We start from the raw sequence: 21,767 nt of genomic DNA, 5'->3' as shown, positions 1-21,767 counted from the left end.
CACTCCCACGGGGCCTTTTTAAATGCAATCCATAACCCGGATTTGCCAGGAACCCTTCTTACTCCTCCTACTTGCATGTGACACTGGGCTTAGGATCTGCATAGGAAACACACACACAAGCACACACCTACCTTTGTTGCCTGCAGATGCCTCCTTGGCTGTCCCCAAACGGTATCAAACCAACACCCACGGGAAGCTGTAAGCATAGAGGACATGCCTGCACCCCATTGGACTTACCTGTGTGGGTTAAATCCGGGTTATTTGACAACCTATGGCGGTGATGGTTCTGCTCAGGCAGAGCAGTGCTGATGCTCCTCATAAAGCTGTCGCTGCTGTGAAGGTTCTAGGTGACATCACAAATCCCTTTGGTTACATACACAACAAAGCTGGGTTGTTGTTGTTTACACTCTGCAAGGCCTGTGGAAGTGAGTGACATCATAGCACTGTAGTTCTGAGGGTTCAAGATGGATGCAACAATCTCCTGTTGCTTCTATGAAGGCCGTAATAGACGACATCACCAAACAGCTCCATAGTCACATACACAGCAAAGGAGAGATGTTGTTTACACCTAGTGATGTCAGTGGTATTGAGTGACATCACAGCACAGTGCTAAGGCTCCTGGGCCTGGACACAGCAGCGGCTGCAATATCTCAACGGAGAATACGTTTATATCTATGTGTGTGTGTGCGCATATATATATATATATATATATATATATATATATATATATATATATATATTTCTCCGCCGAAATCACTTTTAAACCCATTTCCACCTTTTTTTCCCTTCTCTTCCTCTTACTTTTTTTTCACGTTTTTTTACGTTTTTCTCCTTTTCGCCTCTTTTCTGGGCGTATTATTCTTCTTTTTCTTCTTTTTTTTCGTCTAATGCATACCCCATCAGTGCAGCAATGCTTATTCAATACCGCCAGCAGATGGAGACACTGGGGGATAATTTTCTAAGGATTTATACTGATTTTTCCTGTCTGAATTTGTCGCACAGAAAGTTGCAGGCCAAATATGTGTGACATTTCTGCGACTTTAGCTTCTAGAGCATTTTTACAACATTATACATAGGTGCTGAATACATAAAAAGCGACTGTTCAGCGACAGACAAGTCGCATCGGCTGAAAGTAGGCCAGAATGTCAGTCCATGTTGGAGCAGGTTTAGATACAGTCTAAAGCATAGATCTCAAAGTCTGTGCACAGAATTTAGCAAGGGCCTCGCACCTTCTGATGCATCAGGTAGGTGCACAATAGCATAGCCTAACCCTCTGTACTTTGGTCTATATTGATGCGGGACATAGACAGCCAGCTGATGACCAATCCATTAGTGCAATGGATGGCTGGAAGCATTTGTCTTTGCCTTTGCAATACCACAGAAGCAATGCATGGTCAATGTACAGCAATGACACACCTGTGTGAACAGCCAGGAGACCCCCCCCCCCCCCCCCATGTTATGTTACATAGTTACATAGTTAGTACGGTCGAAAAAAGACATATGTCCATCACGTTCAACCAGGGAATTAAGGGGTAGGGGTGTGGCGCGATATTGGGGAAGGGATGAGATTTTATATTTCTTCATAAGCATTAATCTTATTTTGTCAATTAGGAACATTCAGCACCCACCCGCTATCAAGGCAGCTGCCTATCATGTCATGCCCTACCTGCACAGGTGTGCTGGCTACTCAAATGATCCAATTAAGGAGGCCATTTAGTCAGCAGCAGCAGAAGTCCTGTGCCTGGACGCTCCAACAGGGGCCAGACACAAGCAGAAGCAGAAGCAGCAGAAGCAGCAGCAGCACCACCTTTTGTTTTTTGGCTGCAGCAGCAGCAAGGCCCACAGGGCTGGCTAGCTGGCTAGCCAGCAAGCAGGTAGCAATGAAAGTAGGAATCTTTCTTTTTAACCCTGTAAGGGGGTGGTGCACTGTACCCGAAGATACTGCCATATCGGGTCAATGCATAGGGCGACGGAAGCAAGCTTCGAAATCGGCCCCCGTTCTCAAAAATCCATTTAATATATGGTCCCCAGATAGGGGACGTATCAGATATTAAACTGATAAGAACAGATACTACACTTGATCTTAGCCAAAAGGCCGAGAAGCGATAACCGTGAAAGGGGCGGGCCCAACAAGGTCCCCTTCATGGGCACTATCACTGCTTGCTGTCAGGGAGGCTGCCAGACAATTTTCCATGCACACTCTGGGCTGGGGGGCAGTCAACCACCAGTACACACAGCAGAACCTAAACCCATACCATTATTGCTAAGCAGCAAGACAGGGGCCCATTGCACTCCCACGGGGCCTTTTTAAATGCAATCCATAACCCGGATTTGCCAGGAACCCTTCTTACTCCTCCTACTTGCATGTGACACTGGGCTTAGGATCTGCATAGGAAACACACACACAAGCACACACCTACCTTTGTTGCCTGCAGATGCCTCCTTGGCTGTCCCCAAACGGTATCAAACCAACACCCACGGGAAGCTGTAAGCATAGAGGACATGCCTGCACCCCATTGGACTTACCTGTGTGGGTTAAATCCGGGTTATTTGACAACCTATGGCGGTGATGGTTCTGCTCAGGCAGAGCAGTGCTGATGCTCCTCATAAAGCTGTCGCTGCTGTGAAGGTTCTAGGTGACATCACAAATCCCTTTGGTTACATACACAACAAAGCTGGGTTGTTGTTGTTTACACTCTGCAAGGCCTGTGGAAGTGAGTGACATCATAGCACTGTAGTTCTGAGGGTTCAAGATGGATGCAACAATCTCCTGTTGCTTCTATGAAGGCCGTAATAGACGACATCACCAAACAGCTCCATAGTCACATACACAGCAAAGGAGAGATGTTGTTTACACCTAGTGATGTCAGTGGTATTGAGTGACATCACAGCACAGTGCTAAGGCTCCTGGGCCTGGACACAGCAGCGGCTGCAATATCTCAACGGAGAATACGTTTATATCTATGTGTGTGTGTGCGCATATATATATATATATATATATATATATATATATATATATATTTCTCCGCCGAAATCACTTTTAAACCCATTTCCACCTTTTTTTCCCTTCTCTTCCTCTTACTTTTTTTTCACGTTTTTTTACGTTTTTCTCCTTTTCGCCTCTTTTCTGGGCGTATTATTCTTCTTTTTCTTCTTTTTTTTCGTCTAATGCATACCCCATCAGTGCAGCAATGCTTATTCAATACCGCCAGCAGATGGAGACACTGGGGGATAATTTTCTAAGGATTTATACTGATTTTTCCTGTCTGAATTTGTCGCACAGAAAGTTGCAGGCCAAATATGTGTGACATTTCTGCGACTTTAGCTTCTAGAGCATTTTTACAACATTATACATAGGTGCTGAATACATAAAAAGCGACTGTTCAGCGACAGACAAGTCGCATCGGCTGAAAGTAGGCCAGAATGTCAGTCCATGTTGGAGCAGGTTTAGATACAGTCTAAAGCATAGATCTCAAAGTCTGTGCACAGAATTTAGCAAGGGCCTCGCACCTTCTGATGCATCAGGTAGGTGCACAATAGCATAGCCTAACCCTCTGTACTTTGGTCTATATTGATGCGGGACATAGACAGCCAGCTGATGACCAATCCATTAGTGCAATGGATGGCTGGAAGCATTTGTCTTTGCCTTTGCAATACCACAGAAGCAATGCATGGTCAATGTACAGCAATGACACACCTGTGTGAACAGCCAGGAGACCCCCCCCCCCCCCCCCCATGTTATGTTACATAGTTACATAGTTAGTACGGTCGAAAAAAGACATATGTCCATCACGTTCAACCAGGGAATTAAGGGGTAGGGGTGTGGCGCGATATTGGGGAAGGGATGAGATTTTATATTTCTTCATAAGCATTAATCTTATTTTGTCAATTAGGAACATTCAGCACCCACCCGCTATCAAGGCAGCTGCCTATCATGTCATGCCCTACCTGCACAGGTGTGCTGGCTACTCAAATGATCCAATTAAGGAGGCCATTTAGTCAGCAGCAGCAGAAGTCCTGTGCCTGGACGCTCCAACAGGGGCCAGACACAAGCAGAAGCAGAAGCAGCAGAAGCAGCAGCAGCACCACCTTTTGTTTTTTGGCTGCAGCAGCAGCAAGGCCCACAGGGCTGGCTAGCTGGCTAGCCAGCAAGCAGGTAGCAATGAAAGTAGGAATCTTTCTTTTTAACCCTGTAAGGGGGTGGTGCACTGTACCCGAAGATACTGCCATATCGGGTCAATGCATAGGGCGACGGAAGCAAGCTTCGAAATCGGCCCCCGTTCTCAAAAATCCATTTAATATATGGTCCCCAGATAGGGGACGTATCAGATATTAAACTGATAAGAACAGATACTACACTTGATCTTAGCCAAAAGGCCGAGAAGCGATAACCGTGAAAGGGGCGGGCCCAACAAGGTCCCCTTCATGGGCACTATCACTGCTTGCTGTCAGGGAGGCTGCCAGACAATTTTCCATGCACACTCTGGGCTGGGGGGCAGTCAACCACCAGTACACACAGCAGAACCTAAACCCATACCATTATTGCTAAGCAGCAAGACAGGGGCCCATTGCACTCCCACGGGGCCTTTTTAAATGCAATCCATAACCCGGATTTGCCAGGAACCCTTCTTACTCCTCCTACTTGCATGTGACACTGGGCTTAGGATCTGCATAGGAAACACACACACAAGCACACACCTACCTTTGTTGCCTGCAGATGCCTCCTTGGCTGTCCCCAAACGGTATCAAACCAACACCCACGGGAAGCTGTAAGCATAGAGGACATGCCTGCACCCCATTGGACTTACCTGTGTGGGTTAAATCCGGGTTATTTGACAACCTATGGCGGTGATGGTTCTGCTCAGGCAGAGCAGTGCTGATGCTCCTCATAAAGCTGTCGCTGCTGTGAAGGTTCTAGGTGACATCACAAATCCCTTTGGTTACATACACAACAAAGCTGGGTTGTTGTTGTTTACACTCTGCAAGGCCTGTGGAAGTGAGTGACATCATAGCACTGTAGTTCTGAGGGTTCAAGATGGATGCAACAATCTCCTGTTGCTTCTATGAAGGCCGTAATAGACGACATCACCAAACAGCTCCATAGTCACATACACAGCAAAGGAGAGATGTTGTTTACACCTAGTGATGTCAGTGGTATTGAGTGACATCACAGCACAGTGCTAAGGCTCCTGGGCCTGGACACAGCAGCGGCTGCAATATCTCAACGGAGAATACGTTTATATCTATGTGTGTGTGTGCGCATATATATATATATATATATATATATATATATATATATATATTCTCCGCCGAAATCACTTTTAAACCCATTTCCACCTTTTTTTCCCTTCTCTTCCTCTTACTTTTTTTTCACGTTTTTTTACGTTTTTCTCCTTTTCGCCTCTTTTCTGGGCGTATTATTCTTCTTTTTCTTCTTTTTTTTCGTCTAATGCATACCCCATCAGTGCAGCAATGCTTATTCAATACCGCCAGCAGATGGAGACACTGGGGGATAATTTTCTAAGGATTTATACTGATTTTTCCTGTCTGAATTTGTCGCACAGAAAGTTGCAGGCCAAATATGTGTGACATTTCTGCGACTTTAGCTTCTAGAGCATTTTTACAACATTATACATAGGTGCTGAATACATAAAAAGCGACTGTTCAGCGACAGACAAGTCGCATCGGCTGAAAGTAGGCCAGAATGTCAGTCCATGTTGGAGCAGGTTTAGATACAGTCTAAAGCATAGATCTCAAAGTCTGTGCACAGAATTTAGCAAGGGCCTCGCACCTTCTGATGCATCAGGTAGGTGCACAATAGCATAGCCTAACCCTCTGTACTTTGGTCTATATTGATGCGGGACATAGACAGCCAGCTGATGACCAATCCATTAGTGCAATGGATGGCTGGAAGCATTTGTCTTTGCCTTTGCAATACCACAGAAGCAATGCATGGTCAATGTACAGCAATGACACACCTGTGTGAACAGCCAGGAGACCCCCCCCCCCCCATGTTATGTTACATAGTTACATAGTTAGTACGGTCGAAAAAAGACATATGTCCATCACGTTCAACCAGGGAATTAAGGGGTAGGGGTGTGGCGCGATATTGGGGAAGGGATGAGATTTTATATTTCTTCATAAGCATTAATCTTATTTTGTCAATTAGGAACATTCAGCACCCACCCGCTATCAAGGCAGCTGCCTATCATGTCATGCCCTACCTGCACAGGTGTGCTGGCTACTCAAATGATCCAATTAAGGAGGCCATTTAGTCAGCAGCAGCAGAAGTCCTGTGCCTGGACGCTCCAACAGGGGCCAGACACAAGCAGAAGCAGAAGCAGCAGAAGCAGCAGCAGCACCACCTTTTGTTTTTTGGCTGCAGCAGCAGCAAGGCCCACAGGGCTGGCTAGCTGGCTAGCCAGCAAGCAGGTAGCAATGAAAGTAGGAATCTTTCTTTTTAACCCTGTAAGGGGGTGGTGCACTGTACCCGAAGATACTGCCATATCGGGTCAATGCATAGGGCGACGGAAGCAAGCTTCGAAATCGGCCCCCGTTCTCAAAAATCCATTTAATATATGGTCCCCAGATAGGGGACGTATCAGATATTAAACTGATAAGAACAGATACTACACTTGATCTTAGCCAAAAGGCCGAGAAGCGATAACCGTGAAAGGGGCGGGCCCAACAAGGTCCCCTTCATGGGCACTATCACTGCTTGCTGTCAGGGAGGCTGCCAGACAATTTTCCATGCACACTCTGGGCTGGGGGGCAGTCAACCACCAGTACACACAGCAGAACCTAAACCCATACCATTATTGCTAAGCAGCAAGACAGGGGCCCATTGCACTCCCACGGGGCCTTTTTAAATGCAATCCATAACCCGGATTTGCCAGGAACCCTTCTTACTCCTCCTACTTGCATGTGACACTGGGCTTAGGATCTGCATAGGAAACACACACACAAGCACACACCTACCTTTGTTGCCTGCAGATGCCTCCTTGGCTGTCCCCAAACGGTATCAAACCAACACCCACGGGAAGCTGTAAGCATAGAGGACATGCCTGCACCCCATTGGACTTACCTGTGTGGGTTAAATCCGGGTTATTTGACAACCTATGGCGGTGATGGTTCTGCTCAGGCAGAGCAGTGCTGATGCTCCTCATAAAGCTGTCGCTGCTGTGAAGGTTCTAGGTGACATCACAAATCCCTTTGGTTACATACACAACAAAGCTGGGTTGTTGTTGTTTACACTCTGCAAGGCCTGTGGAAGTGAGTGACATCATAGCACTGTAGTTCTGAGGGTTCAAGATGGATGCAACAATCTCCTGTTGCTTCTATGAAGGCCGTAATAGACGACATCACCAAACAGCTCCATAGTCACATACACAGCAAAGGAGAGATGTTGTTTACACCTAGTGATGTCAGTGGTATTGAGTGACATCACAGCACAGTGCTAAGGCTCCTGGGCCTGGACACAGCAGCGGCTGCAATATCTCAACGGAGAATACGTTTATATCTATGTGTGTGTGTGCGCATATATATATATATATATATATATATATATATATATATATATATTTCTCCGCCGAAATCACTTTTAAACCCATTTCCACCTTTTTTTCCCTTCTCTTCCTCTTACTTTTTTTTCACGTTTTTTTACGTTTTTCTCCTTTTCGCCTCTTTTCTGGGCGTATTATTCTTCTTTTTCTTCTTTTTTTTCGTCTAATGCATACCCCATCAGTGCAGCAATGCTTATTCAATACCGCCAGCAGATGGAGACACTGGGGGATAATTTTCTAAGGATTTATACTGATTTTTCCTGTCTGAATTTGTCGCACAGAAAGTTGCAGGCCAAATATGTGTGACATTTCTGCGACTTTAGCTTCTAGAGCATTTTTACAACATTATACATAGGTGCTGAATACATAAAAAGCGACTGTTCAGCGACAGACAAGTCGCATCGGCTGAAAGTAGGCCAGAATGTCAGTCCATGTTGGAGCAGGTTTAGATACAGTCTAAAGCATAGATCTCAAAGTCTGTGCACAGAATTTAGCAAGGGCCTCGCACCTTCTGATGCATCAGGTAGGTGCACAATAGCATAGCCTAACCCTCTGTACTTTGGTCTATATTGATGCGGGACATAGACAGCCAGCTGATGACCAATCCATTAGTGCAATGGATGGCTGGAAGCATTTGTCTTTGCCTTTGCAATACCACAGAAGCAATGCATGGTCAATGTACAGCAATGACACACCTGTGTGAACAGCCAGGAGACCCCCCCCCCCCCCATGTTATGTTACATAGTTACATAGTTAGTACGGTCGAAAAAAGACATATGTCCATCACGTTCAACCAGGGAATTAAGGGGTAGGGGTGTGGCGCGATATTGGGGAAGGGATGAGATTTTATATTTCTTCATAAGCATTAATCTTATTTTGTCAATTAGGAACATTCAGCACCCACCCGCTATCAAGGCAGCTGCCTATCATGTCATGCCCTACCTGCACAGGTGTGCTGGCTACTCAAATGATCCAATTAAGGAGGCCATTTAGTCAGCAGCAGCAGAAGTCCTGTGCCTGGACGCTCCAACAGGGGCCAGACACAAGCAGAAGCAGAAGCAGCAGAAGCAGCAGCAGCACCACCTTTTGTTTTTTGGCTGCAGCAGCAGCAAGGCCCACAGGGCTGGCTAGCTGGCTAGCCAGCAAGCAGGTAGCAATGAAAGTAGGAATCTTTCTTTTTAACCCTGTAAGGGGGTGGTGCACTGTACCCGAAGATACTGCCATATCGGGTCAATGCATAGGGCGACGGAAGCAAGCTTCGAAATCGGCCCCCGTTCTCAAAAATCCATTTAATATATGGTCCCCAGATAGGGGACGTATCAGATATTAAACTGATAAGAACAGATACTACACTTGATCTTAGCCAAAAGGCCGAGAAGCGATAACCGTGAAAGGGGCGGGCCCAACAAGGTCCCCTTCATGGGCACTATCACTGCTTGCTGTCAGGGAGGCTGCCAGACAATTTTCCATGCACACTCTGGGCTGGGGGGCAGTCAACCACCAGTACACACAGCAGAACCTAAACCCATACCATTATTGCTAAGCAGCAAGACAGGGGCCCATTGCACTCCCACGGGGCCTTTTTAAATGCAATCCATAACCCGGATTTGCCAGGAACCCTTCTTACTCCTCCTACTTGCATGTGACACTGGGCTTAGGATCTGCATAGGAAACACACACACAAGCACACACCTACCTTTGTTGCCTGCAGATGCCTCCTTGGCTGTCCCCAAACGGTATCAAACCAACACCCACGGGAAGCTGTAAGCATAGAGGACATGCCTGCACCCCATTGGACTTACCTGTGTGGGTTAAATCCGGGTTATTTGACAACCTATGGCGGTGATGGTTCTGCTCAGGCAGAGCAGTGCTGATGCTCCTCATAAAGCTGTCGCTGCTGTGAAGGTTCTAGGTGACATCACAAATCCCTTTGGTTACATACACAACAAAGCTGGGTTGTTGTTGTTTACACTCTGCAAGGCCTGTGGAAGTGAGTGACATCATAGCACTGTAGTTCTGAGGGTTCAAGATGGATGCAACAATCTCCTGTTGCTTCTATGAAGGCCGTAATAGACGACATCACCAAACAGCTCCATAGTCACATACACAGCAAAGGAGAGATGTTGTTTACACCTAGTGATGTCAGTGGTATTGAGTGACATCACAGCACAGTGCTAAGGCTCCTGGGCCTGGACACAGCAGCGGCTGCAATATCTCAACGGAGAATACGTTTATATCTATGTGTGTGTGTGCGCATATATATATATATATATATATATATATATATATATATATATATTTCTCCGCCGAAATCACTTTTAAACCCATTTCCACCTTTTTTTCCCTTCTCTTCCTCTTACTTTTTTTTCACGTTTTTTTACGTTTTTCTCCTTTTCGCCTCTTTTCTGGGCGTATTATTCTTCTTTTTCTTCTTTTTTTTCGTCTAATGCATACCCCATCAGTGCAGCAATGCTTATTCAATACCGCCAGCAGATGGAGACACTGGGGGATAATTTTCTAAGGATTTATACTGATTTTTCCTGTCTGAATTTGTCGCACAGAAAGTTGCAGGCCAAATATGTGTGACATTTCTGCGACTTTAGCTTCTAGAGCATTTTTACAACATTATACATAGGTGCTGAATACATAAAAAGCGACTGTTCAGCGACAGACAAGTCGCATCGGCTGAAAGTAGGCCAGAATGTCAGTCCATGTTGGAGCAGGTTTAGATACAGTCTAAAGCATAGATCTCAAAGTCTGTGCACAGAATTTAGCAAGGGCCTCGCACCTTCTGATGCATCAGGTAGGTGCACAATAGCATAGCCTAACCCTCTGTACTTTGGTCTATATTGATGCGGGACATAGACAGCCAGCTGATGACCAATCCATTAGTGCAATGGATGGCTGGAAGCATTTGTCTTTGCCTTTGCAATACCACAGAAGCAATGCATGGTCAATGTACAGCAATGACACACCTGTGTGAACAGCCAGGAGACCCCCCCCCCCCCCCCCCATGTTATGTTACATAGTTACATAGTTAGTACGGTCGAAAAAAGACATATGTCCATCACGTTCAACCAGGGAATTAAGGGGTAGGGGTGTGGCGCGATATTGGGGAAGGGATGAGATTTTATATTTCTTCATAAGCATTAATCTTATTTTGTCAATTAGGAACATTCAGCACCCACCCGCTATCAAGGCAGCTGCCTATCATGTCATGCCCTACCTGCACAGGTGTGCTGGCTACTCAAATGATCCAATTAAGGAGGCCATTTAGTCAGCAGCAGCAGAAGTCCTGTGCCTGGACGCTCCAACAGGGGCCAGACACAAGCAGAAGCAGAAGCAGCAGAAGCAGCAGCAGCACCACCTTTTGTTTTTTGGCTGCAGCAGCAGCAAGGCCCACAGGGCTGGCTAGCTGGCTAGCCAGCAAGCAGGTAGCAATGAAAGTAGGAATCTTTCTTTTTAACCCTGTAAGGGGGTGGTGCACTGTACCCGAAGATACTGCCATATCGGGTCAATGCATAGGGCGACGGAAGCAAGCTTCGAAATCGGCCCCCGTTCTCAAAAATCCATTTAATATATGGTCCCCAGATAGGGGACGTATCAGATATTAAACTGATAAGAACAGATACTACACTTGATCTTAGCCAAAAGGCCGAGAAGCGATAACCGTGAAAGGGGCGGGCCCAACAAGGTCCCCTTCATGGGCACTATCACTGCTTGCTGTCAGGGAGGCTGCCAGACAATTTTCCATGCACACTCTGGGCTGGGGGGCAGTCAACCACCAGTACACACAGCAGAACCTAAACCCATACCATTATTGCTAAGCAGCAAGACAGGGGCCCATTGCACTCCCACGGGGCCTTTTTAAATGCAATCCATAACCCGGATTTGCCAGGAACCCTTCTTACTCCTCCTACTTGCATGTGACACTGGGCTTAGGATCTGCATAGGAAACACACACACAAGCACACACCTACCTTTGTTGCCTGCAGATGCCTCCTTGGCTGTCCCCAAACGGTATCAAACCAACACCCACGGGAAGCTGTAAGCATAGAGGACATGCCTGCACCCCATTGGACTTACCTGTGTGGGTTAAATCCGGGTTATTTGACAACCTATGGCGGTGATGGTTCTGCTCAGGCAGAGCAGTGCTGATGCTCCTCATAAAGCTGTCGCTGCTGTGAAGGTTCTAGGTGACATCACAAATCCCTTTGGTTACATACACAACAAAGCTGGGTTGTTGTTGTTTACACTCTGCAAGGCCTGTGGAAGTGAGTGACATCATAGCACTGTAGTTCTGAGGGTTCAAGATGGATGCAACAATCTCCTGTTGCTTCTATGAAGGCCGTAATAGACGACATCACCAAACAGCTCCATAGTCACATACACAGCAAAGGAGAGATGTTGTTTACACCTAGTGATGTCAGTGGTATTGAGTGACATCACAGCACAGTGCTAAGGCTCCTGGGCCTGGACACAGCAGCGGCTGCAATATCTCAACGGAGAATACGTTTATATCTATCTGTGTGTGTGCGCATATATATATATATATATATATATATATATATATATATATATATATATATTTCTCCGCCGAAATCACTTTTAAACCCATTTCCACCTTTTTTTCCCTTCTCTTCCTCTTACTTTTTTTTCACGTTTTTTTACGTTTTTCTCCTTTTCGCCTCTTTTCTGGGCGTATTATTCTTCTTTTTCTTCTTTTTTTTCGTCTAATGCATACCCCATCAGTGCAGCAATGCTTATTCAATACCGCCAGCAGATGGAGACACTGGGGGATAATTTTCTAAGGATTTATACTGATTTTTCCTGTCTGAATTTGTCGCACAGAAAGTTGCAGGCCAAATATGTGTGACATTTCTGCGACTTTAGCTTCTAGAGCATTTTTACAACATTATACATAGGTGCTGAATACATAAAAAGCGACTGTTCAGCGACAGACAAGTCGCATCGGCTGAAAGTAGGCCAGAATGTCAGTCCATGTTGGAGCAGGTTTAGATACAGTCTAAAGCATAGATCTCAAAGTCTGTGCACAGAATTTAGCAAGGGCCTCGCACCTTCTGATGCATCAGGTAGGTGCACAATAGCATAGCCTAACCCTCTGTACTTTGGTCTATATTGATGCGGGACATAGACAGCCAGCTGATGACCAATCCATTAGTGCAATGGATGGCTGGAAGCATTTGTCTTTGCCTTTGCAATACCACAGAAGCAATGCATGGTCAATGTACAGCAATGACACACCTGTGTGAACAGCCAGGAGACCCCCCCCCCCCCCCCCCCCCATGTTATGTTACATAGTTACATAGTTAGTACGGTCGAAAAAAGACATATGTCCATCACGTTCAACCAGGGAATTAAGGGGTAGGGGTGTGGCGCGATATTGGGGAAGGGATGAGATTTTATATTTCTTCATAAGCATTAATCTTATTTTGTCAATTAGGAACATTCAGCACCCACCCGCTATCAAGGCAGCTGCCTATCATGTCATGCCCTACCTGCACAGGTGTGCTGGCTACTCAAATGATCCAATTAAGGAGGCCATTTAGTCAGCAGCAGCAGAAGTCCTGTGCCTGGACGCTCCAACAGGGGCCAGACACAAGCAGAAGCAGAAGCAGCAGAAGCAGCAGCAGCACCACCTTTTGTTTTTTGGCTGCAGCAGCAGCAAGGCCCACAGGGCTGGCTAGCTGGCTAGCCAGCAAGCAGGTAGCAATGAAAGTAGGAATCTTTCTTTTTAACCCTGTAAGGGGGTGGTGCACTGTACCCGAAGATACTGCCATATCGGGTCAATGCATAGGGCGACGGAAGCAAGCTTCGAAATCGGCCCCCGTTCTCAAAAATCCATTTAATATATGGTCCCCAGATAGGGGACGTATCAGATATTAAACTGATAAGAACAGATACTACACTTGATCTTAGCCAAAAGGCCGAGAAGCGATAACCGTGAAAGGGGCGGGCCCAACAAGGTCCCCTTCATGGGCACTATCACTGCTTGCTGTCAGGGAGGCTGCCAGACAATTTTCCATGCACACTCTGGGCTGGGGGGCAGTCAACCACCAGTACACACAGCAGAACCTAAACCCATACCATTATTGCTAAGCAGCAAGACAGGGGCCCATTGCACTCCCACGGGGCCTTTTTAAATGCAATCCATAACCCGGATTTGCCAGGAACCCTTCTTACTCCTCCTACTTGCATGTGACACTGGGCTTAGGATCTGCATAGGAAACACACACACAAGCACACACCTACCTTTGTTGCCTGCAGATGCCTCCTTGGCTGTCCCCAAACGGTATCAAACCAACACCCACGGGAAGCTGTAAGCATAGAGGACATGCCTGCACCCCATTGGACTTACCTGTGTGGGTTAAATCCGGGTTATTTGACAACCTATGGCGGTGATGGTTCTGCTCAGGCAGAGCAGTGCTGATGCTCCTCATAAAGCTGTCGCTGCTGTGAAGGTTCTAGGTGACATCACAAATCCCTTTGGTTACATACACAACAAAGCTGGGTTGTTGTTGTTTACACTCTGCAAGGCCTGTGGAAGTGAGTGACATCATAGCACTGTAGTTCTGAGGGTTCAAGATGGATGCAACAATCTCCTGTTGCTTCTATGAAGGCCGTAATAGACGACATCACCAAACAGCTCCATAGTCACATACACAGCAAAGGAGAGATGTTGTTTACACCTAGTGATGTCAGTGGTATTGAGTGACATCACAGCACAGTGCTAAGGCTCCTGGGCCTGGACACAGCAGCGGCTGCAATATCTCAACGGAGAATACGTTTATATCTATGTGTGTGTGTGCGCATATATATATATATATATATATATATATATATATATATATATATCTCCGCCGAAATCACTTTTAAACCCATTTCCACCTTTTTTTCCCTTCTCTTCCTCTTACTTTTTTTTCACGTTTTTTTACGTTTTTCTCCTTTTCGCCTCTTTTCTGGGCGTATTATTCTTCTTTTTCTTCTTTTTTTTCGTCTAATGCATACCCCATCAGTGCAGCAATGCTTATTCAATACCGCCAGCAGATGGAGACACTGGGGGATAATTTTCTAAGGATTTATACTGATTTTTCCTGTCTGAATTTGTCGCACAGAAAGTTGCAGGCCAAATATGTGTGACATTTCTGCGACTTTAGCTTCTAGAGCATTTTTACAACATTATACATAGGTGCTGAATACATAAAAAGCGACTGTTCAGCGACAGACAAGTCGCATCGGCTGAAAGTAGGCCAGAATGTCAGTCCATGTTGGAGCAGGTTTAGATACAGTCTAAAGCATAGATCTCAAAGTCTGTGCACAGAATTTAGCAAGGGCCTCGCACCTTCTGATGCATCAGGTAGGTGCACAATAGCATAGCCTAACCCTCTGTACTTTGGTCTATATTGATGCGGGACATAGACAGCCAGCTGATGACCAATCCATTAGTGCAATGGATGGCTGGAAGCATTTGTCTTTGCCTTTGCAATACCACAGAAGCAATGCATGGTCAATGTACAGCAATGACACACCTGTGTGAACAGCCAGGAGACCCCCCCCCCCCCCCCCCCATGTTATGTTACATAGTTACATAGTTAGTACGGTCGAAAAAAGACATATGTCCATCACGTTCAACCAGGGAATTAAGGGGTAGGGGTGTGGCGCGATATTGGGGAAGGGATGAGATTTTATATTTCTTCATAAGCATTAATCTTATTTTGTCAATTAGGAACATTCAGCACCCACCCGCTATCAAGGCAGCTGCCTATCATGTCATGCCCTACCTGCACAGGTGTGCTGGCTACTCAAATGATCCAATTAAGGAGGCCATTTAGTCAGCAGCAGCAGAAGTCCTGTGCCTGGACGCTCCAACAGGGGCCAGACACAAGCAGAAGCAGAAGCAGCAGAAGCAGCAGCAGCACCACCTTTTGTTTTTTGGCTGCAGCAGCAGCAAGGCCCACAGGGCTGGCTAGCTGGCTAGCCAGCAAGCAGGTAGCAATGAAAGTAGGAATCTTTCTTTTTAACCCTGTAAGGGGGTGGTGCACTGTACCCGAAGATACTGCCATATCGGGTCAATGCATAGGGCGACGGAAGCAAGCTTCGAAATCGGCCCCCGTTCTCAAAAATCCATTTAATATATGGTCCCCAGATAGGGGACGTATCAGATATTAAACTGATAAGAACAGATACTACACTTGATCTTAGCCAAAAGGCCGAGAAGCGATAACCGTGAAAGGGGCGGGCCCAACAAGGTCCCCTTCATGGGCACTATCACTGCTTGCTGTCAGGGAGGCTGCCAGACAATTTTCCATGCACATCTGGGCTGGGGGGCAGTCAACCACCAGTACACACAGCAGAACCTAAACCCATACCATTATTGCTAAGCAGCAAGACAGGGGCCCATTGCACTCCCACGGGGCCTTTTTAAATGCAATCCATAACCCGGATTTGCCAGGAACCCTTCTTACTCCTCCTACTTGCATGTGACACTGGGCTTAGGATCTGCATAGGAAACACACACACAAGCACACACCTACCTTTGTTGCCTGCAGATGCCTCCTTGGCTGTCCCCAAACGGTATCAAACCAACACCCACGGGAAGCTGTAAGCATAGAGGACATGCCTGCACCCCATTGGACTTACCTGTGTGGGTTAAATCCGGGTTATTTGACAACCTATGGCGGTGATGGTTCTGCTCAGGCAGAGCAGTGCTGATGCTCCTCATAAAGCTGTCGCTGCTGTGAAGGTTCTAGGTGACATCACAAATCCCTTTGGTTACATACACAACAAAGCTGGGTTGTTGTTGTTTACACTCTGCAAGGCCTGTGGAAGTGAGTGACATCATAGCACTGTAGTTCTGAGGGTTCAAGATGGATGCAACAATCTCCTGTTGCTTCTATGAAGGCCGTAATAGACGACATCACCAAACAGCTCCATAGTCACATACACAGCAAAGGAGAGATGTTGTTTACACCTAGTGATGTCAGTGGTATTGAGTGACATCACAGCACAGTGCTAAGGCTCCTGGGCCTGGACACAGCAGCGGCTGCAATATCTCAACGGAGAATACGTTTATATCTATGTGTGTGTGTGCGCGTATATATATATATATATATATATATATATATATATATATATATATTTCTCCGCCGAAATCACTTTTAAACCCATTTCCACCTTTTTTTCCCTTCTCTTCCTCTTACTTTTTTTTCACGTTTTTTTACGTTTTTCTCCTTTTCGCCTCTTTTCTGGGCGTATTATTCTTCTTTTTCTTCTTTTTTTTCGTCTAATGCATACCCCATCAGTGCAGCAATGCTTATTCAATACCGCCAGCAGATGGAGACACTGGGGGATAATTTTCTAAGGATTTATACTGATTTTTCCTGTCTGAATTTGTCGCACAGAAAGTTGCAGGCCAAATATGTGTGACATTTCTGCGACTTTAGCTTCTAGAGCATTTTTACAACATTATACATAGGTGCTGAATACATAAAAAGCGACTGTTCAGCGACAGACAAGTCGCATCGGCTGAAAGTAGGCCAGAATGTCAGTCCATGTTGGAGCAGGTTTAGATACAGTCTAAAGCATAGATCTCAAAGTCTGTGCACAGAATTTAGCAAGGGCCTCGCACCTTCTGATGCATCAGGTAGGTGCACAATAGCATAGCCTAACCCTCTGTACTTTGGTCTATATTGATGCGGGACATAGACAGCCAGCTGATGACCAATCCATTAGTGCAATGGATGGCTGGAAGCATTTGTCTTTGCCTTTGCAATACCACAGAAGCAATGCATGGTCAATGTACAGCAATGACACACCTGTGTGAACAGCCAGGAGACCCCCCCCATGTTATGTTACATAGTTACATAGTTAGTACGGTCGAAAAAAGACATATGTCCATCACGTTCAACCAGGGAATTAAGGGGTAGGGGTGTGGCGCGATATTGGGGAAGGGATGAGATTTTATATTTCTTCATAAGCATTAATCTTATTTTGTCAATTAGGAACATTCAGCACCCACCCGCTATCAAGGCAGCTGCCTATCATGTCATGCCCTACCTGCACAGGTGTGCTGGCTACTCAAATGATCCAATTAAGGAGGCCATTTAGTCAGCAGCAGCAGAAGTCCTGTGCCTGGACGCTCCAACAGGGGCCAGACACAAGCAGAAGCAGAAGCAGCAGAAGCAGCAGCAGCACCACCTTTTGTTTTTTGGCTGCAGCAGCAGCAAGGCCCACAGGGCTGGCTAGCTGGCTAGCCAGCAAGCAGGTAGCAATGAAAGTAGGAATCTTTCTTTTTAACCCTGTAAGGGGGTGGTGCACTGTACCCGAAGATACTGCCATATCGGGTCAATGCATAGGGCGACGGAAGCAAGCTTCGAAATCGGCCCCCGTTCTCAAAAATCCATTTAATATATGGTCCCCAGATAGGGGACGTATCAGATATTAAACTGATAAGAACAGATACTACACTTGATCTTAGCCAAAAGGCCGAGAAGCGATAACCGTGAAAGGGGCGGGCCCAACAAGGTCCCCTTCATGGGCACTATCACTGCTTGCTGTCAGGGAGGCTGCCAGACAATTTTCCATGCACACTCTGGGCTGGGGGGCAGTCAACCACCAGTACACACAGCAGAACCTAAACCCATACCATTATTGCTAAGCAGCAAGACAGGGGCCCATTGCACTCCCACGGGGCCTTTTTAAATGCAATCCATAACCCGGATTTGCCAGGAACCCTTCTTACTCCTCCTACTTGCATGTGACACTGGGCTTAGGATCTGCATAGGAAACACACACACAAGCACACACCTACCTTTGTTGCCTGCAGATGCCTCCTTGGCTGTCCCCAAACGGTATCAAACCAACACCCACGGGAAGCTGTAAGCATAGAGGACATGCCTGCACCCCATTGGACTTACCTGTGTGGGTTAAATCCGGGTTATTTGACAACCTATGGCGGTGATGGTTCTGCTCAGGCAGAGCAGTGCTGATGCTCCTCATAAAGCTGTCGCTGCTGTGAAGGTTCTAGGTGACATCACAAATCCCTTTGGTTACATACACAACAAAGCTGGGTTGTTGTTGTTTACACTCTGCAAGGCCTGTGGAAGTGAGTGACATCATAGCACTGTAGTTCTGAGGGTTCTAGATGGATGCAACAATCTCCTGTTGCTTCTATGAAGGCCATAATAGACGACATCACCAAACAGCTCCATAGTCACATACACAGCAAAGGAGAGATGTTGTTTACACCTAGTGATGTCAGTGGTATTGAGTGACATCACAGCACAGTGCTAAGGCTCCTGGGCCTGGACACAGCAGCGGCTGCAATATCTCAACGGAGAATACGTTTATATCTATGTGTGTGTGTGCGCATATATATATATATATATATATATATATATATATATATATATATATTTCTCCGCCGAAATCACTTTTAAACCCATTTCCACCTTTTTTTCCCTTCTCTTCCTCTTACTTTTTTTTCACGTTTTTTTACGTTTTTCTCCTTTTCGCCTCTTTTCTGGGCGTATTATTCTTCTTTTTCTTCTTTTTTTTCGTCTAATGCATACCCCATCAGTGCAGCAATGCTTATTCAATACCGCCAGCAGATGGAGACACTGGGGGATAATTTTCTAAGGATTTATACTGATTTTTCCTGTCTGAATTTGTCGCACAGAAAGTTGCAGGCCAAATATGTGTGACATTTCTGCGACTTTAGCTTCTAGAGCATTTTTACAACATTATACATAGGTGCTGAATACATAAAAAGCGACTGTTCAGCGACAGACAAGTCGCATCGGCTGAAAGTAGGCCAGAATGTCAGTCCATGTTGGAGCAGGTTTAGATACAGTCTAAAGCATAGATCTCAAAGTCTGTGCACAGAATTTAGCAAGGGCCTCGCACCTTCTGATGCATCAGGTAGGTGCACAATAGCATAGCCTAACCCTCTGTACTTTGGTCTATATTGATGCGGGACATAGACAGCCAGCTGATGACCAATCCATTAGTGCAATGGATGGCTGGAAGCATTTGTCTTTGCCTTTGCAATACCACAGAAGCAATGCATGGTCAATGTACAGCAATGACACACCTGTGTGAACAGCCAGGAGACCCCCCCCCCCCCCCCCATGTTATGTTACATAGTTACATAGTTAGTACGGTCGAAAAAAGACATATGTCCATCACGTTCAACCAGGGAATTAAGGGGTAGGGGTGTGGCGCGATATTGGGGAAGGGATGAGATTTTATATTTCTTCATAAGCATTAATCTTATTTTGTCAATTAGGAACATTCAGCACCCACCCGCTATCAAGGCAGCTGCCTATCATGTCATGCCCTACCTGCACAGGTGTGCTGGCTACTCAAATGATCCAATTAAGGAGGCCATTTAGTCAGCAGCAGCAGAAGTCCTGTGCCTGGACGCTCCAACAGGGGCCAGACACAAGCAGAAGCAGAAGCAGCAGAAGCAGCAGCAGCACCACCTTTTGTTTTTTGGCTGCAGCAGCAGCAAGGCCCACAGGGCTGGCTAGCTGGCTAGCCAGCAAGCAGGTAGCAATGAAAGTAGGAATCTTTCTTTTTAACCCTGTAAGGGGGTGGTGCACTGTACCCGAAGATACTGCCATATCGGGTCAATGCATAGGGCGACGGAAGCAAGCTTCGAAATCGGCCCCCGTTCTCAAAAATCCATTTAATATATGGTCCCCAGATAGGGGACGTATCAGATATTAAACTGATAAGAACAGATACTACACTTGATCTTAGCCAAAAGGCCGAGAAGCGATAACCGTGAAAGGGGCGGGCCCAACAAGGTCCCCTTCATGGGCACTATCACTGCTTGCTGTCAGGGAGGCTGCCAGACAATTTTCCATGCACACTCTGGGCTGGGGGGCAGTCAACCACCAGTACACACAGCAGAACCTAAACCCATACCATTATTGCTAAGCAGCAAGACAGGGGCCCATTGCACTCCCACGGGGCCTTTTTAAATGCAATCCATAACCCGGATTTGCCAGGAACCCTTCTTACTCCTCCTACTTGCATGTGACACTGGGCTTAGGATCTGCATAGGAAACACACACACAAGCACACACCTACCTTTGTTGCCTGCAGATGCCTCCTTGGCTGTCCCCAAACGGTATCAAACCAACACCCACGGGAAGCTGTAAGCATAGAGGACATGCCTGCACCCCATTGGACTTACCTGTGTGGGTTAAATCCGGGTTATTTGACAACCTATGGCGGTGATGGTTCTGCTCAGGCAGAGCAGTGCTGATGCTCCTCATAAAGCTGTCGCTGCTGTGAAGGTTCTAGGTGACATCACAAATCCCTTTGGTTACATACACAACAAAGCTGGGTTGTTGTTGTTTACACTCTGCAAGGCCTGTGGAAGTGAGTGACATCATAGCACTGTAGTTCTGAGGGTTCAAGATGGATGCAACAATCTCCTGTTGCTTCTATGAAGGCCGTAATAGACGACATCACCAAACAGCTCCATAGTCACATACACAGCAAAGGAGAGATGTTGTTTACACCTAGTGATGTCAGTGGTATTGAGTGACATCACAGCACAGTGCTAAGGCTCCTGGGCCTGGACACAGCAGCGGCTGCAATATCTCAACGGAGAATACGTTTATATCTATGTGTGTGTGTGCGCTATATATATATATATATATATATATATATATATATATATATATTTCTCCGCCGAAATCACTTTTAAACCCATTTCCACCTTTTTTTCCCTTCTCTTCCTCTTACTTTTTTTTCACGTTTTTTTACGTTTTTCTCCTTTTCGCCTCTGTTCTGGGCGTATTATTCTTCTTTTTCTTCTTTTTTTTCGTCTAATGCATACCCCATCAGTGCAGCAATGCTTATTCAATACCGCCAGCAGATGGAGACACTGGGGGATAATTTTCTAAGGATTTATACTGATTTTTCCTGTCTGAATTTGTCGCACAGAAAGTTGCAGGCCAAATATGTGTGACATTTCTGCGACTTTAGCTTCTAGAGCATTTTTACAACATTATACATAGGTGCTGAATACATAAAAAGCGACTGTTCAGCGACAGACAAGTCGCATCGGCTGAAAGTAGGCCAGAATGTCAGTCCATGTTGGAGCAGGTTTAGATACAGTCTAAAGCATAGATCTCAAAGTCTGTGCACAGAATTTAGCAAGGGCCTCGC

The 21,767-nt window shown here is 46.1% G+C and overlaps 9 non-coding genes across 9 annotated transcripts; all 9 read right to left on the bottom strand.

Annotated features, from left to right (window-relative positions):
- Window positions 1-1,916: 1,916 nt before the first annotated feature.
- LOC130345954 (U2 spliceosomal RNA) lies at window positions 1,917-2,107 on the bottom strand. Its single transcript, XR_008884348.1, has one exon. It is a non-coding gene; the product is annotated as a U2 spliceosomal RNA (small nuclear RNA).
- Window positions 2,108-4,198: 2,091 nt separating this feature from the next.
- On the bottom strand, window positions 4,199-4,389 carry LOC130345953 (U2 spliceosomal RNA). The gene has a single exon (XR_008884347.1). It is a non-coding gene; the product is annotated as a U2 spliceosomal RNA (small nuclear RNA).
- Window positions 4,390-6,474: 2,085 nt separating this feature from the next.
- On the bottom strand, window positions 6,475-6,665 carry LOC130345951 (U2 spliceosomal RNA). The gene has a single exon (XR_008884346.1). It is a non-coding gene; the product is annotated as a U2 spliceosomal RNA (small nuclear RNA).
- A 2,089-nt stretch (window positions 6,666-8,754) lies between these two features.
- Window positions 8,755-8,945, bottom strand: LOC130345950 (U2 spliceosomal RNA). Its single transcript, XR_008884345.1, has one exon. It is a non-coding gene; the product is annotated as a U2 spliceosomal RNA (small nuclear RNA).
- Window positions 8,946-11,038: 2,093 nt separating this feature from the next.
- On the bottom strand, window positions 11,039-11,229 carry LOC130345949 (U2 spliceosomal RNA). Its single transcript, XR_008884344.1, has one exon. It is a non-coding gene; the product is annotated as a U2 spliceosomal RNA (small nuclear RNA).
- Window positions 11,230-13,331: 2,102 nt separating this feature from the next.
- LOC130345948 (U2 spliceosomal RNA) lies at window positions 13,332-13,522 on the bottom strand. The gene has a single exon (XR_008884343.1). It is a non-coding gene; the product is annotated as a U2 spliceosomal RNA (small nuclear RNA).
- Window positions 13,523-15,614: 2,092 nt separating this feature from the next.
- On the bottom strand, window positions 15,615-15,805 carry LOC130345946 (U2 spliceosomal RNA). The gene has a single exon (XR_008884340.1). It is a non-coding gene; the product is annotated as a U2 spliceosomal RNA (small nuclear RNA).
- Window positions 15,806-17,889: 2,084 nt separating this feature from the next.
- LOC130345945 (U2 spliceosomal RNA) lies at window positions 17,890-18,080 on the bottom strand. The gene has a single exon (XR_008884339.1). It is a non-coding gene; the product is annotated as a U2 spliceosomal RNA (small nuclear RNA).
- Window positions 18,081-20,174: 2,094 nt separating this feature from the next.
- Window positions 20,175-20,365, bottom strand: LOC130345944 (U2 spliceosomal RNA). The gene has a single exon (XR_008884338.1). It is a non-coding gene; the product is annotated as a U2 spliceosomal RNA (small nuclear RNA).
- Window positions 20,366-21,767: the final 1,402 nt, after the last annotated feature.

This window comes from Hyla sarda, unplaced genomic scaffold (assembly GCF_029499605.1).
Source record: "Hyla sarda isolate aHylSar1 unplaced genomic scaffold, aHylSar1.hap1 scaffold_768, whole genome shotgun sequence".
NCBI classification, from domain to species: domain Eukaryota; kingdom Metazoa; phylum Chordata; class Amphibia; order Anura; family Hylidae; genus Hyla; species Hyla sarda.
This window is presented reverse-complemented; position numbering and strand designations above follow the sequence as displayed.